Source organism: Nicotiana tabacum, chromosome 15 (assembly GCF_000715075.1).
Source record: "Nicotiana tabacum cultivar K326 chromosome 15, ASM71507v2, whole genome shotgun sequence".
Lineage (NCBI taxonomy): Eukaryota > Viridiplantae > Streptophyta > Magnoliopsida > Solanales > Solanaceae > Nicotiana > Nicotiana tabacum.
Window position 1 is genome coordinate 34,074,217 of NC_134094.1, and position 13,990 is coordinate 34,088,206.

The following is a 13,990-nucleotide window of genomic DNA, read 5'->3' on the forward strand; positions in this document are numbered from 1 at the left end:
CCGATGGGCTGTATATGAGTGATATTTGCCCGAGGGGCTGTATATGATTTCATCTTTTGAGCTCGCATTTGCATTGAACCTTTATTTGAAAACTATTGAACGGTATTTTTAAATGATTTTACTGGAACTTGATTTAAACGAGCTGATTTGACTTAAACTCTGATTTTAAAGCATGTCGTATTTTACTAAATTTTAGTGATATGAACTTTACTTGTATTTTTGCCCGTCACTACTTCTCAGTCTTTATTTATTGTTGTTACTTACTGAGCTGGCGTACTCACGTTACTCCCTGCACCTTGTGTGCAGATCCAGGCATTTTTGGACATTGTAGCGGTTGTTGATAGATTCTGTTGCAGATCCTCAAAGGTAGCAAGGTAGCTGCCTGGCGATCGCATCCCTGCTTTCTTCCTCCTTATCTTCCCTTAGTTGTATTCGATTATTTTCCAGACTATGTTAGTCTTGTAATGTTCAGACAGTTGTAGTAGTTGCTCATGACTACTGACACCCGATGTCGGGCTTTCTTTTCCGCACTTTTATTCTGAGTTGAATTCTCTTATGAAGGTTTTATTTTGAATATCTTTGAATTATCTTTTTAAAAAGTAAATATCGATATGTTTTGGTAATGTGTCGGCTGGCCTAGTACCACAATAGGCACTATCACGACAGGGTTAGTTTTGGGTCGTGACACGGTTTGTCCGAGTTCATATCCTTATTGTGCTAAATCGTCTATAACGACCCGGCCGGTCGTTTCAAGAGTCATAGCCCCATTTTTCCAATTTCCTTCTTCTTTCATACTTTATAGTTGTTATATGTCTTACCCGGTTAGTTAGTTCGAGTCCAGGTTGATTTTAGGGTGAATTGAGATACTTAATCTCTTACATGGAAGCTTAAGTTGGAAAAGTCGATCGAATGATGACTTATGTGTAAACGGCCTCGGATTTGAATTTTGATGGTTCTGTTAGCTCCGTTAGGTGATTTTTGGACTTAGGAGCACGTCCAAAATATGATTTGGAGGTCCGTAATAAAATAGGCTTGAATTGGCGAAAGTTGGAATTTTGGCGGTGTTGGCCGGTAGTGGAAGTTTTGATATCGAGTTCAGATTTGATTTTTGGGAATTTGAGTAGGTTCGTGGTGTCATTTAGGATGTGTATGCAAAATTTGAGGCCAATCAGACGTGGTTTGATAGGTTTCGGCTTCGTTTGCGGAATTCAGAAGTTTAAAAGTTCTTTAGGCTTGAATCCGGGTGTAATAGGTGTTTTGATATTGTTTTGAGTGATTCGAAGGTTCGACTACGTTCGTATTAGGTTATATGACTTGTTGGCATAGTTGGTTGAGGTCTTGGGGGCCTCGGGTGGAATTCGGGAGGTTTCGGACTTGGTTTTGGATTTGAAAGGGCAGCTAAAATGTTACTGTTGCTGGTGTAATTGCACCTGCGGAGTGGCCACTGCAGGTGCGAGCCCGCAAGAGTGGGGATTGAACCACAGAAGCGGCCAAGGATGAGTTGAGCAGAAGCCACAGGTGCGGAGATTTTCCCGCACCTGGGATGGTCGCAAAAGCGGGCAGTTGGGCGCAGGTGCGAGAGTTAGCCGCAAGTGCGATGGATTCCCGCACCTGCGATAGTCATAGATGTGGTCTTGTAACCATAGGAGCGAAACCTGGAATTTTAAGTGGAATCCGCACCTGTGATGGAATTTCCGCAGGTGCGTCATCGCAGATGCGACAGGAGGTCCGCGGGTGCGAAAAGTCTGGGCAGAAGCTTAAAAAGCAAGGGTTCGCGATTTTTGGTCTTATTTCCACATTTAAGACTCGAAGTTAGGCGATTTTGGAGAATATTTCCGAGGGGATTATTGAGGTAATCTTCTTGAACTTGTTTGGGATAATAAATCTTATTTCCCCACTAATTTCCTCACCTAATTAACGAGATTTTGAAGTGAAATTTGGGGGTTTAGGGCTTGGGAATTGGAGAGTGGATTTTTGGGGATTTGGGTGGCCAAATGATGTCGTAATTTGATGAATTTAGTATGGGTAGACTCGTGAGTGAATGGGCTTTCGGGTTTTGTGACTTTTATTGGATTTTGAGACGTGGGCCCGGGGGCTGGATTTGAGCCGATTTCGGATTTGGGTTATAATTTAGTAGTTTTCTTATAGAATTGATCCCTTTAGCCTATATTGATTACCTCGTACTATTTTTGTATAGATTCAGGGCATTTAGAGACCGATTCGAGAGGCAAGGGCATTACGGAGTAGGATTTTTGCGCAGTAGAGGTAAGTAATAGTCTTAAATTTGGTCTTGAGGGTATGAAACCCCGGAATTTGGTATGATGTGACTATTTGGAGGTGACGCACATGCTAGGTGACGGGCGTGTGAGCTTACACCGGTGAGGGATTGTGACTTGGTCCGTCCCGTGAGACTGTAAAGTGGAATAGCCTATTGTTTCTTACATGTATTCTTTGTCTTCTAGCAATTTGACTGCCTTTCATGTTAAAAATCTGTGATGACCTTTTTATCTTATGTTTTAGAACTCGAATCTGTACTCTTAAGCCTTAAAATTCTCATTTTTACCCTCCTCGATTTACATGTGCAGTCCTGGCAGGGTTCCGGAAAGCTTTTATGTTAAAAACTAATGAAAATAAGAATTGTTGCCTTAAAAGTTAATTTTAGTTGACTTCGGTCAACCTTTTTGGTAAACTGGCCCAGATCCGTGCTTTGACGATCCCGGTAGGTCCGTATCAAATTATGAGACCAGAGCGTATGCCCGGAATCGAATTCGGAGATCCCTAACTTGAGTTATGAATTTTTGATGAAAATTAAAAGTTTGGAAATTATTTGTCTTTAAGAATTGATTGATATTTTGTATTATTAGTATCGGGTCCGTATTTTGGTTCCGGAGCCCGGTACAGGTTCATTATGATATTTAAGACTTGTCAGTGAAATTTGGTGAGAAACAGAGTTGATTTGACGTGATTCGGATGTCCAGTTGAGAAAATAAAAATTTTAAAGTGCTCTTGAGAATTTCATTTGATTTGGTGCTAAATTCGTAGTTCTAGGTGTTATTTTGGCGATTTGATCATGCGAGCAGGTCCGTATGATATTTTTAGACTTATGTGCATGTTTGGTTAGGAGCCCCGAGGGGTCGGCTGAGTTTCGGATAGGCTACAGGGTGATTTGCACTTAGAAAATTTGAGATTTTTGCTGCAGCAGCTATTCTGGTGTGCCCTTCTTCGCGTTCGTATAGGTATTGTCGCGAATGCGAAAGGTAAAATGGGGCAGGGGAATTTTCTTCTTCGCGAACGCGAAGAACTGGTCGCGAACGCGAAGCGTTAGGGGTGGTACCCTTCGCGAACGCGATCTATCTCACGCGAACGTGATAGTTTAAGGGACCTGGACAGGGAGTCATGTTCTTCTACGCGAACGCGTCCACTGGGTCGCGAACGCGAAGGCTTGGGGGGATCTACCTTACGCGAACGCGTAGAAAGACTCGCGAACGCGAAGGCCTTAGGCCGTTGTACATCGCGATCGCGACAGGCCTCTTGCGAACGCGATGAAGGCCTGTCCAGTGACTTAAAACAGACTCCAAACAAGAGTTTAAGCCATTTCTTCAACATTTTTCAAGAACCAAACGGGTAGAGGCGATTTTTCAAGAGCCATTTCTTTCCCAAATTATTGGTAAGTGATTCTAAACCATTTTCTTTTAATTACCCATTATATTTCATGAATTTTCAACCTGAAATTTAGAGTTTTCATGGTAGAATTAGGGGTTAGGATAGAAACTAGGGATTTCGAAAATTTGAGGATTTAGACCCCAATTTGAGGTCGAATTCCAAAACTAATTACATATTCGGACTCGGGGGTGAATGGGTAAAAAGATTTTGGTCAGAACCTCGGATTTTGACCAAGCGGGCTCGGCGTCGATTTTTTGACTTTTTGGAGGAAAATTCGGGAAATTTAATTTATGAAATATAAGTAATTCCTTTAGCAATATTTGATATTATTGAGTCATTTTTGAATAGATACGAATGGTTTGGAGGTGAATTCCAAAGAAAAAGCTGTGATTGAGAATTTAGTGGTCTTCGGAGCAAGGTAAGTGTTGTGTCTAACTTTGGCTTGAGGGAATAGGTATTGTGTGAGTATTTGCTACGTGTTTTGTTGTTGAATACGATGTATAGTTGAGGTGACGAGCATCTATGCGTTGTAGTCGAGTCATAGCATGCGAGTAAAATTCCATTCTTGCAAATTTGTAGTCTTAAATCTTGTTATCCATGCTTATTGTTGTTGTTGAAATGTTGGGAGACTTGTATACGGTTCCACCAAGGTTGATAAAATTGTGAATATTGATTCGATATTGAGATGTTAAATTGTGAAAGTAATCATTGATGAAATATTGATTTCTTTGTGAAACTTCTCTCTATCCGTTGTGATTGATTCTGTGAATTGTGAGGAAGAGTGTAAAGTATGAAGGGTGATGCCGTGCATGATTTATTTATATTGTGAGGAAGAGTGTAAAGTATGAAGGGTGATGTCGTGCATGATTTATTTATATTGTGAGGAAGAGTGTAAAGCACGAAGGGTGATGCCGTGCATGATTTATTTATATTGTGAGGAAGAGTGTAAAGCACGAAGGGTGATGCCATGCGTGATTTATTTATATGGTGAGGAAGAGTGTAAAGCACGAAGGGTGATGCCGTGCATGAATTATTTATATTGTGAGGAAGAGAGTAAAAGTACGAAGGGTGATGTCGTGCAGTCTTATTTATTATTTTGTGAGGTTGAGAGTAAAAGCACGAAGGGTGATGCCGTGCAGTTTTTCTTGCTGTTTTAATTGCTCAAATCATTTAAGGATTTTTAGTTTAATTCTGTCTTTTTATTATTCTCACTCTTTATGTTATATTCCCCCATTATATATTCCCTTTCCATTATTTCTGCGTTATTTCTTTATTTAATGGTGTTGCCACTAGCATGATTATACTGTTCAGGTTATGTGTGGGTGTCTTGTCCTAGCCTCGTCACTACTTCGCCGAGGTTAGGCTCGACACTTACCAGTACATGGGGTCGGTTGTACTGATGCTGCACTCTGCACTTTCTGTGCAGACTTTGATACCGGCTCAGGTTGATCGAGATTTTGCTATTGGTCCGCTGTCCGGAGACTCAAGGTAGATCTATCGGCGTTCACAGACATTGAAGTCCCCGTCTACTTTTTATGTCACTGTTATTTTCTTTCATTCAGACAGTTGTATTTCTTCCAGACTTACTTATAGTAAATTCTAGAATGCTCGTGAATTGTGACTCCAGATCCGGGTGGTAGTAATTAATACAGTTTTATGATATTTCGCACTTATTATATTTCATCTTAGTTAATTATTGTTAATTACTGAATGAAAATAAGGGATTGGTTTAATGATTCTCTAACGTTGGCTTACCTAGCAAGTGAAATATTAGGCGCCATCACGGTCCCGTTAGTGGGAAATTTCGGGTCGTGACAGTTGGTATCAGAGCACTAGGTTACATAGGTCTCACGAGTCACGAGCAAGCTTAGTAGAGTCTGAAATATCGGTACGGAGACGTCTGTACTTATCTCTCAGAGGCTATGAAGTTTAGGAACAAATCACTTCTTTCATTCCTTATCGTGCGGCATTGATTTTTCCTTGAAACCTATATCTCGTATTCCTTTGTATCCACTCGTGTATGACATTGTGCACTTGGTATCAGTTATGCATCGACGATTCGTGATGCCGCAGATGAACTACGAGAGAGCCAGAGATGCTCAAACATTGCCTCAACGTGTGATTCCGACTGAAGATACGGACGTATAAAGAGATAACCCAGTGAATGAGGTGGGGGATGCAACGGACCTTGGCATCTGGTTGATTTATACAAGCTGTGAAGGTTAATAATGTGGACCATCGGACGTGGTAAACTATGACTTCGCACCGAGTGGAGGGGGAGTCCACTATCAATGGATGTATTGCGGGGTCATGTGTTATATCAGTTTTGGCCCGAAATGTATATATGTCGTACTGAAAGATTCCCCAAAAATTTACACAAGTTTAAGGCCTGAGATTTTGTAGAGGATAAGGTTGGTACTTGCGGTATGTCCGCCTACTTAATAATCCTATACTTCAGTACCAAAGGAGTTAGAGAAATAACTTTAAATTTACATAAAATCTACTCAGTATGGACGTCATGGTTGTGGATTTTGGGGTGCTTCGGAGGAAGTACAATGGTTGACGAGATTCTGGACTATGTGGTTCATGAAAAGATTTGCCTATATGGAGCTCTACTTGTGTGATCGTTGTGTATAAATGTGGGTAAGGGTTACCCCAAAGAAGAATCGAAGAGTATGTTAAGAAATAGGTCAGCTCAACAGTGTTGAGTCAGCATAACAAAAGAAGAAATTAGCCTTGGGAGAGATAATTCTCCACAGGTGTCTGTGGCAAGCCTATGAAGAGGGCAGACCAGTCAATACAACACCTCCCACTTGGCTCGATTCTCAGAAATGCTTTTGAACGAGTTTGTTTCCCGAACTCTCCGTAATGCATGGCACATAGGGTTTGAACGATTGCGTCAGGTCACCATGACAGTGTCATAATATGCCATCGGGTTTAATAAGTTAGCCAGTCATATTCCTACTTTGCTTCCTACAGCCAGAGAGCGAGTCCACAGACTCATTAAAGGACTTAATGATGATCGTAAAATTTTGTATGACTCGGGAACTACAGGCTGATACTTCATTTCCACTAGTGGTAGAAATTGCCAAGATATTAGAATGTGTTCGGGGTAAGGAAAAAGGAAACTAAGGAGACCAAGACGTCTTGAGGTTCTGGGGGATTCAGTGGATTCTACTCTGCGAGTATAAATCATTATGGCGGGGGCTCGGGTAGTCGGCCAGCCCAGTTCGCACATCGGATTAATCGAGGTGCTCCAGTAAGTTCTTTTAATGCACCACTGACATGAGTTTCCTACAATGGTTATTCCAGTTATCTGGCACAGACTCAATATGAGCAGCCAAACCCGCAAAGGGGTTGTTATGAATACGGCAATACTAGGCACATCATGAGAAAATTGTCCAAACTTGGGAGAGGCATATTTCATCAAAGCACTCAGGCTACGTGCCCCATTGCAGTTACTACACCACCCACACGATCAGTTAAGGGTGGAGGACAGGCGGGTAGAAGGCGTCTTAGAGGTGGAGACCCAGCCGTTGTTATGTTTGTTTTATGGTATGGTGGAGGTCGTTACATCAGATGGTGTCATTATAGGTACGACCTCAATTTAAAATAAAGGAATAATTTCCTTAACTTAATTCGGTTCTGAGTATCAAGACGAGTCCTCCTATTGTGCTCCACTTATGAGTGAGCTTCGTAATTCTATAATTTACTTATGTGTTTACTTCTATTGGGAGGTTTTATGGAGATAACTACACCTATCATTCCATGATGGACTCTAATAAGATCTGTGAGGCTAAAGGTGCCTTTCTCGTACTTATTTCGGTATGTGTTGATGTATTTCCGGATAATTGATTACAAATTGTGAATTATATGCCCTACCGGTGTGGGGTTCATTATGTGTTGTGATTTTGTTTAACGAAAGTTATTTAAAAGGAGAAAATGGAAAGTTTTGATTGACAAGATGTGCATATTACTTGTGATTCAGAACTGAGGTCGAGGTCCTCGTATTTTTAAAATAAATTGATATGTTTATACGGGCTATGAGCTACAGTGGAAGTTATATAAGGACGAGGTCCTTGTGATAAAAATTCTTGTGTTTAAATTCTCCCTTGTGAAAATTAAATTTGTACTATAGTACTAGTAGGGAGTCATGCCTGCTAGGCTTATTTGAAAACAATTTTGTATGAAATTCTCTGTGCATATTTGCCAAAATATTGAATTTTGTAATTATTAAGTTTTAACCTACGAGGTAGGTGCCCGCCCAGGTGGCGTTAAATATGATTCATTAATTCGGGAAAATAATTATGAGGTCTTCATGCCTCGCATCTCGTTATTAGTATTGTGAAGGTTTGAAACGAGATTTTAGTAAACATGAAGTTAATTGACGATTCTGTAATTGATTATGAACAACTATTAAGACCAGATTAACCAAAAAGGGTGCCCCATTTAGATGGTCAGACGAGTGTGAGTTGAGCTTTCAGAAGCTCAAGACCGCTTTGACTACAACGCTAGTGTTGGTATTACCCACAGGTTTAGGATCGTATATGGTATATTGTGACGCCTCTCAAATTGGGCTTGGTGTAGTATTAATGCAAGATGGCAAGGTAATTGCATATGCGTCGTGGCAATTGAAAGTTCACGAAGAATTATCCTATTCATGACTTAGAATTGGCAGCCATTGTTCATGCGCTGAAGATTTGGAGGCATTACCTCTACGGTGTCTCATGTGAGGTATTTACTGATCATCGTAGCCTTCAGTATCTGTTCAAACAAAAGGATCTTAATTTGAGGCAGAGAAGATGGTTGGAGTTGTTGAAAGACTATGATATCACCATTTTGTATCACCCCGGAAAGGCCAATGTGGTGGCCGATGCTTTGAGTAGAAAGGTTGTGAGTATGGGCAGTCTTGCGTATATTCCGGTTGGTGAGAGGCCATTAGCTGCAGATGTTTAGACTTTGGATAATCAGTTCATGAGGTTAGATGTTTCAGAATCCAGTCGGATTCTAGCTTGCACAGTCGTTAGGTCTTCTTTGCATGAGCTCATCAGGGAGAGGCAGTATGATGATCCTCATTTACTTGTCCTTAAGGACACGGTGCGGCACAATGATGTCAAACAGGTTGTTGTAGGGGGGAAATGGAGTTCTGCGAATGCAGGGTCGTATTTGTGTGCCTAATGTGGATGGGCTTCATGAATTAATTCTTGAAGAGGCACACAGTTCCAGGTATTCTATTCATCTAGGTATCACCAAAATGTATCAAGATTTGCGGTAACATTATTGGTGGAGGAGAATGAAAAAGGATATAGTTGCATAAGTAGCTCGGTGTCTGAATTGTCAGCAAGTTAAGTACGAGCATCAGAGACCTGGTAGGTTGCTTCAGAAGTTAGAAATTCCTGAATGGAAATGGGAGCGTATCGCTATGGATTTTGTTGTTGGACTCCCACAGACTCAAAGAAAATTTGATGCAGTTTGGGGTCATTGTGGATAGGTTGACCAAGTCAGCACATTTCATTCCAGTGGCAGCTACCTATTCTTCAGAAAGGTTAGCTGAAATTTACATTCGTGAGATTGTCTGCCTTCACGGGGTGCCCGTGTCTATTATTTCAGATCGAGGTACACAGTTTACCCTCGCACTTTTGGAGGGCAGTACAACGTGAGTTGGGTACACGGGTTGAGTTGAGCACTTCATTCCATCCTCAGATGGATGGGCAGTCCGAGCGTACTATTCAGATTTTGGAGGATATGCTCCGAGCATGTGTTATTGACTTTGGAGGTTCTTGGGATCAGTTCTTTCCATTAGCAGAGTTTGCCTAAAACAATAGCTACCAATCGAGCATTAAGATGGCTCCGTATGAGGCATTATACGGAAGGCGATGCCATTCGCCAGTTGGCTGGTTTGAACCGGGAGAGGCTCGGTTATTGGGTACCGATTTGGTACAAGATGCCTTGGATAAGGTCAAGATTGTTCAGGATCGACTTCGCATAGCTTAGTCTAGACAAAAAGAGTTATGCCGACTGTAAAGTTTGTGATATTGCATTAATGGTTAGAGAAAGAATATTGCTTCGGGTATCGCCCATGAAGGGTGTTATGAGATTTGGGAATAAGGGCAAGTTGAGCCCTAGGTATATCGGGCCATTTGAGATCCTCGAGAGAGTGGGGGAGGTAGCTTATAGACTTGCGTTGCCTCCAGGGTTATCCTTAGTTCATTCGGTATTCCATGTGTCTATGCTCCAGAAATATCATGGTGACCCGTTCCATATGTTAGATTTCAGCTCTGTCCAGTTGGACAAGGATTTGACATACGAGGAGGAGCCAGTGGCAATTCTAGCCCGGCAAGTTTGCCAGTTGAGATCAAAGAGTTACCCATCAGTTCGAGTGCAGTCGAGAGGTCAGCCTATTGAGGCAACTATTTGGGAGTCCGAGTCTGATATGCGGAGTAGATATCCCCACCTTTTCACCAGCCAAGGTACTTTTCTATGTCCGTTCGAGGATGAACGATTATTTTAGAGGTGGAGAATGTGATGACCCAAAAGGTCATCTTATGTTTTACAACTCGAATCTGCGCTCTTAAGCCTTAGAAATCTCATTTGTACCCTCCTCAATTTGCGTGCGCAGTCCGGGCAGGTTTCCGGAAAGCTTTTATGTTGAAAACTAATAAAAATAAGAATTTTTACCTTAAAAGTTGATTTTAGTTGACTTCGGTCAATATTTTTGGCAAACGGACCCGGATTTGTGCTTTGACGGTCCCGGTAGGTCCGTATCGAATTATGGGACTTGGGCGTATACCCGAAATCGAATTCGGAGGTCCCTAGCTTGAGTTATGAATTTTTGATGAAAATTAAAAGTTTGGAAATTATTTATTTTTAAGAATTGATTGATATTTTGCATTGTTAGTATTGGGGACGTATTTTGGTTCCGGAACCCGGTACAGGTTCATTATGATATTTAAGACTTGTCGGTGAAATTTGGTGAGAAACGGAGTTGATTTGACGTGATTCGGATGTCCAATTGAGAAAATAGAAGTATTAAAGTGCTCTTGAGAATTTTATTTGATTTGGTGCTAAATTCGTAGTTCTAGGTATTATTTTGGCGATTTAATCGCGCGAGCAGGTCCGTATGATATTTTTAGACTTATGTGCATGTTTGGTTAGGAGCCCCGAGGGCGGTGAGTTTCGGATAGGCTACGGGGTGATTTGCACTTAGAAAATCTGAGATTTTTGCTGCAACAGCAGTTCTGATGTGCCTTTCTTCACGTTCGCGTAGGTAGTATCACGAACGCGAAAGGTAAAATGGGGGAAGTGGAATTTTCTTCTTCGCGAACGCAAAGGACTAGTCGCGAACGCAAAGCGTTGGGGGTGGTACCCTTCGTGAACGTGATCTGTCACACGCGAACGCGATAGTTTAAGGGACCTGGGGGAGGAGGTCATGTTCTTCTACGCGAACGCGTCCACTGGGTCGCGAACGTGAAGGCTTGGGGGGAGCTACCTTACGCGAATGCGTAGAAAGACTCGTGAACGCGAAAGCCTTAGGCCGCTGTGCATCGCGATCGCGATAGGGCTCTTGCGAACGCGATGAAGGCCTGTCCAGTGACTTAAAACAAACTCCAAACACGGGTTTAAGCCATTTCTTCAACATTTTTCAAGAACCAAACGGGTAGAGGCGATTTTTCAACAGCCATTTCTTCCCCAAATTATTGGTAAGTGATTCTAAACCATTTTCTTTCAATTACCCATTACATTTCTTGAATTTTCAACCTAAAATCTAGAGTTTTCATGGTAGAACTAGAGGTTAGGGTAGAAACTAGGGATTTCGGGAATTTGAGGATTTAGACCCCAATTTGAGGTCGGATTCCAAAACTAATTACATATTCAGGCTCGGGGGTGAATGGGTAAAAGAATTTTGGTCCGAACCTCAGGTTTGACCAAGCGGGCCCGGGGTCGATTTTTCGACTTTTTGGAGGAAAATTTGGGAAATTTAATTTATGAAATATAATTGATTTCTTTAGCAATATTTGATATTATTGAGTCATTTTTGAATAGATACAAGTGGTTTGGAGGTGAATTCCAAAGGAAAAGCTGTGATTGAGAATTTAGTGGCCTTCGGAGCAAGATAAGTGTTGTGTCTAACTTTGGCTTGAGGGAATAGGTATTGTGTGAGCATTTTCTACATGTTTTGTTGTTGAATATGATGTATAGTTGAGGTGACGAGCATCTATGCGTTGTAGTCGAGTCATAGCATGCGAGTGAAATTCCATTCTTGCAAATTTGTAGTCTTAAATCTTGTTATCCATGCTTATTGTTGTTGTTGTTGAAATGTTGGGAGACTTGTATACGGTTCCACCAAGGTTGAGAAAATTGTGAATATTGATTCGATATTGAGATGTTAAATTGTGAAAGTAATCATTGATGAAATATTGATTTCTTTGTGAAACTTCTCTCTATCCGTTGTGATTGATTCTGTGAATTGTGAGGAAGAGTGTAAAGCACGAAGGGTGATGCCGTGTATGATTTATTTATATTGTGAGGAAGAGTGTAAAGCATGAAGGGTGATGCTGTGCATGATTTATTTATATTGTGAGGAAGAGTTTAAAGCACAAAGGGTGATGCCGTGCATGATTTATTTATATTGTGAGGAAGAGTGTGAAGCATGAAGGGTGATGTCGTGCGTGATTTATTTATATGGCGAGGAAGAGTGTAAAGCACGAAGGGTTATGCCGTGCATGAATTATTTATATTGTGAGGAAGAGAGTAAAAGCACGAAGGGTGATGCCGTGCAGTCTTATTTATTATTTGGTGAGATTGAGAGTAAAAGCACGAAGGGTGATGCCGTGCAGTTTTCCTTGCTATTTTAATTGCTCAAATCGTTTAAAGATTTTTGGTTTAATTCCGTCTTTTCATTATTCTCATTCTTTATGTTATATTCCCCTATTGTATGTTTCCTTCCCACTATTTCTGCGTTATTTGTTTATTTACTGTTGTTGCCACTAGCATGATTATACTGTTCAGGTTATATGTGGGTGTCTTGTCCTAGCCTCGTCACTACTTCGCCGAGGTTAGGCTCGACACTTACCAGTACATGGGGTCGGTTGTACTGATGCTGCACTCTGCACTTTTTGTGCAGACTTTGATACCGGCTCAGGTTGATCGAGATTTTGCTATTGGTCCGTTGTCCGAAGACTCAAGGTAGATCTATCGGCGTTCACAGACCTTGAAGTCCCCGTCTACTTTTTATGTCACTGTACTTTTCTTTCATTCAGATAGTTGTATTTCTTCCAGACTATTACTTATAGTAAATTCTAGAATGCTCGTGAATTGTGACTCCAAATCTGGGTGGTAGTAATTAATACAGTTTTATGATATTCCGCACTTATTATATTTCATCTTAGTTAATTATTGTTAATTACTGAATGGAAATAAGGAATTGGTTTAATGATTCTCTAACGTTGGCTTGCCTAGCAAGTGAAATGTTAGGCGCCATCACGGTCCCGTCGGTAAAAAATTTCGGGTCATGACAAAGGGTGATATTTTATTGTTGTTATGTGTGTTGGGATATTCAGTCGTAGCATTTCTTGTATATTATACCTTAGTCTCTAATATTCCCTGTTGATACATTATAGCATTCTGATTGGGCTGATTTCTTTGCATTACCGAGGGCCGTGAGACTAGAGAGGTTCATGACTGAGTGAGAACGAGGGCCTGGTTGTGAGGTATAGATACCGTAGCACGTGAGTTGTCCGTGCGAATTATGGTGTTTATACTTAGCACGTGAGTTGTCCGTGCATATTCTGATATGATACTATAGCACGTGAGTTGTCCGTGCGGATCTTGATAGGATACTGTAGCATGTGAGTTGTACGTGCGGATCTTGACAGGATACTATAGCACATGAGTTGTCCCTCAAAATCGGATAACAGTTGAATTTATACGTAGTTTTAAGGATACATGATTTAATTTGAAACAAAATGAGAAATCAGATTAAAATTGAAATTAATGATAAAAGAAGTAAATGTAAACCATACAAGTTGAACAACCTTGGCCTTGAAGGTTGGTCACGCTCGAGTCAAAAATGCTACAATCGGTGCCAGAGCAGAGTAATGAGATAATAATAATTAGAAATAACAATTGCTTTGGGATGCATGTTACCATGTGCTTTACAAATAATCAGACCCCCTTTATATAATTAGTAGGGGAGTTCTACTTTAGGTACACTTCTATATAAGGTAAAAAATCTTATGATTTGCTAATTAATCAGTTTCATTGATATGTGCCGAGATTCCCGTAGTGATATCTAACCGGTTACAGATACTTCGGCCTTCCGTTATAT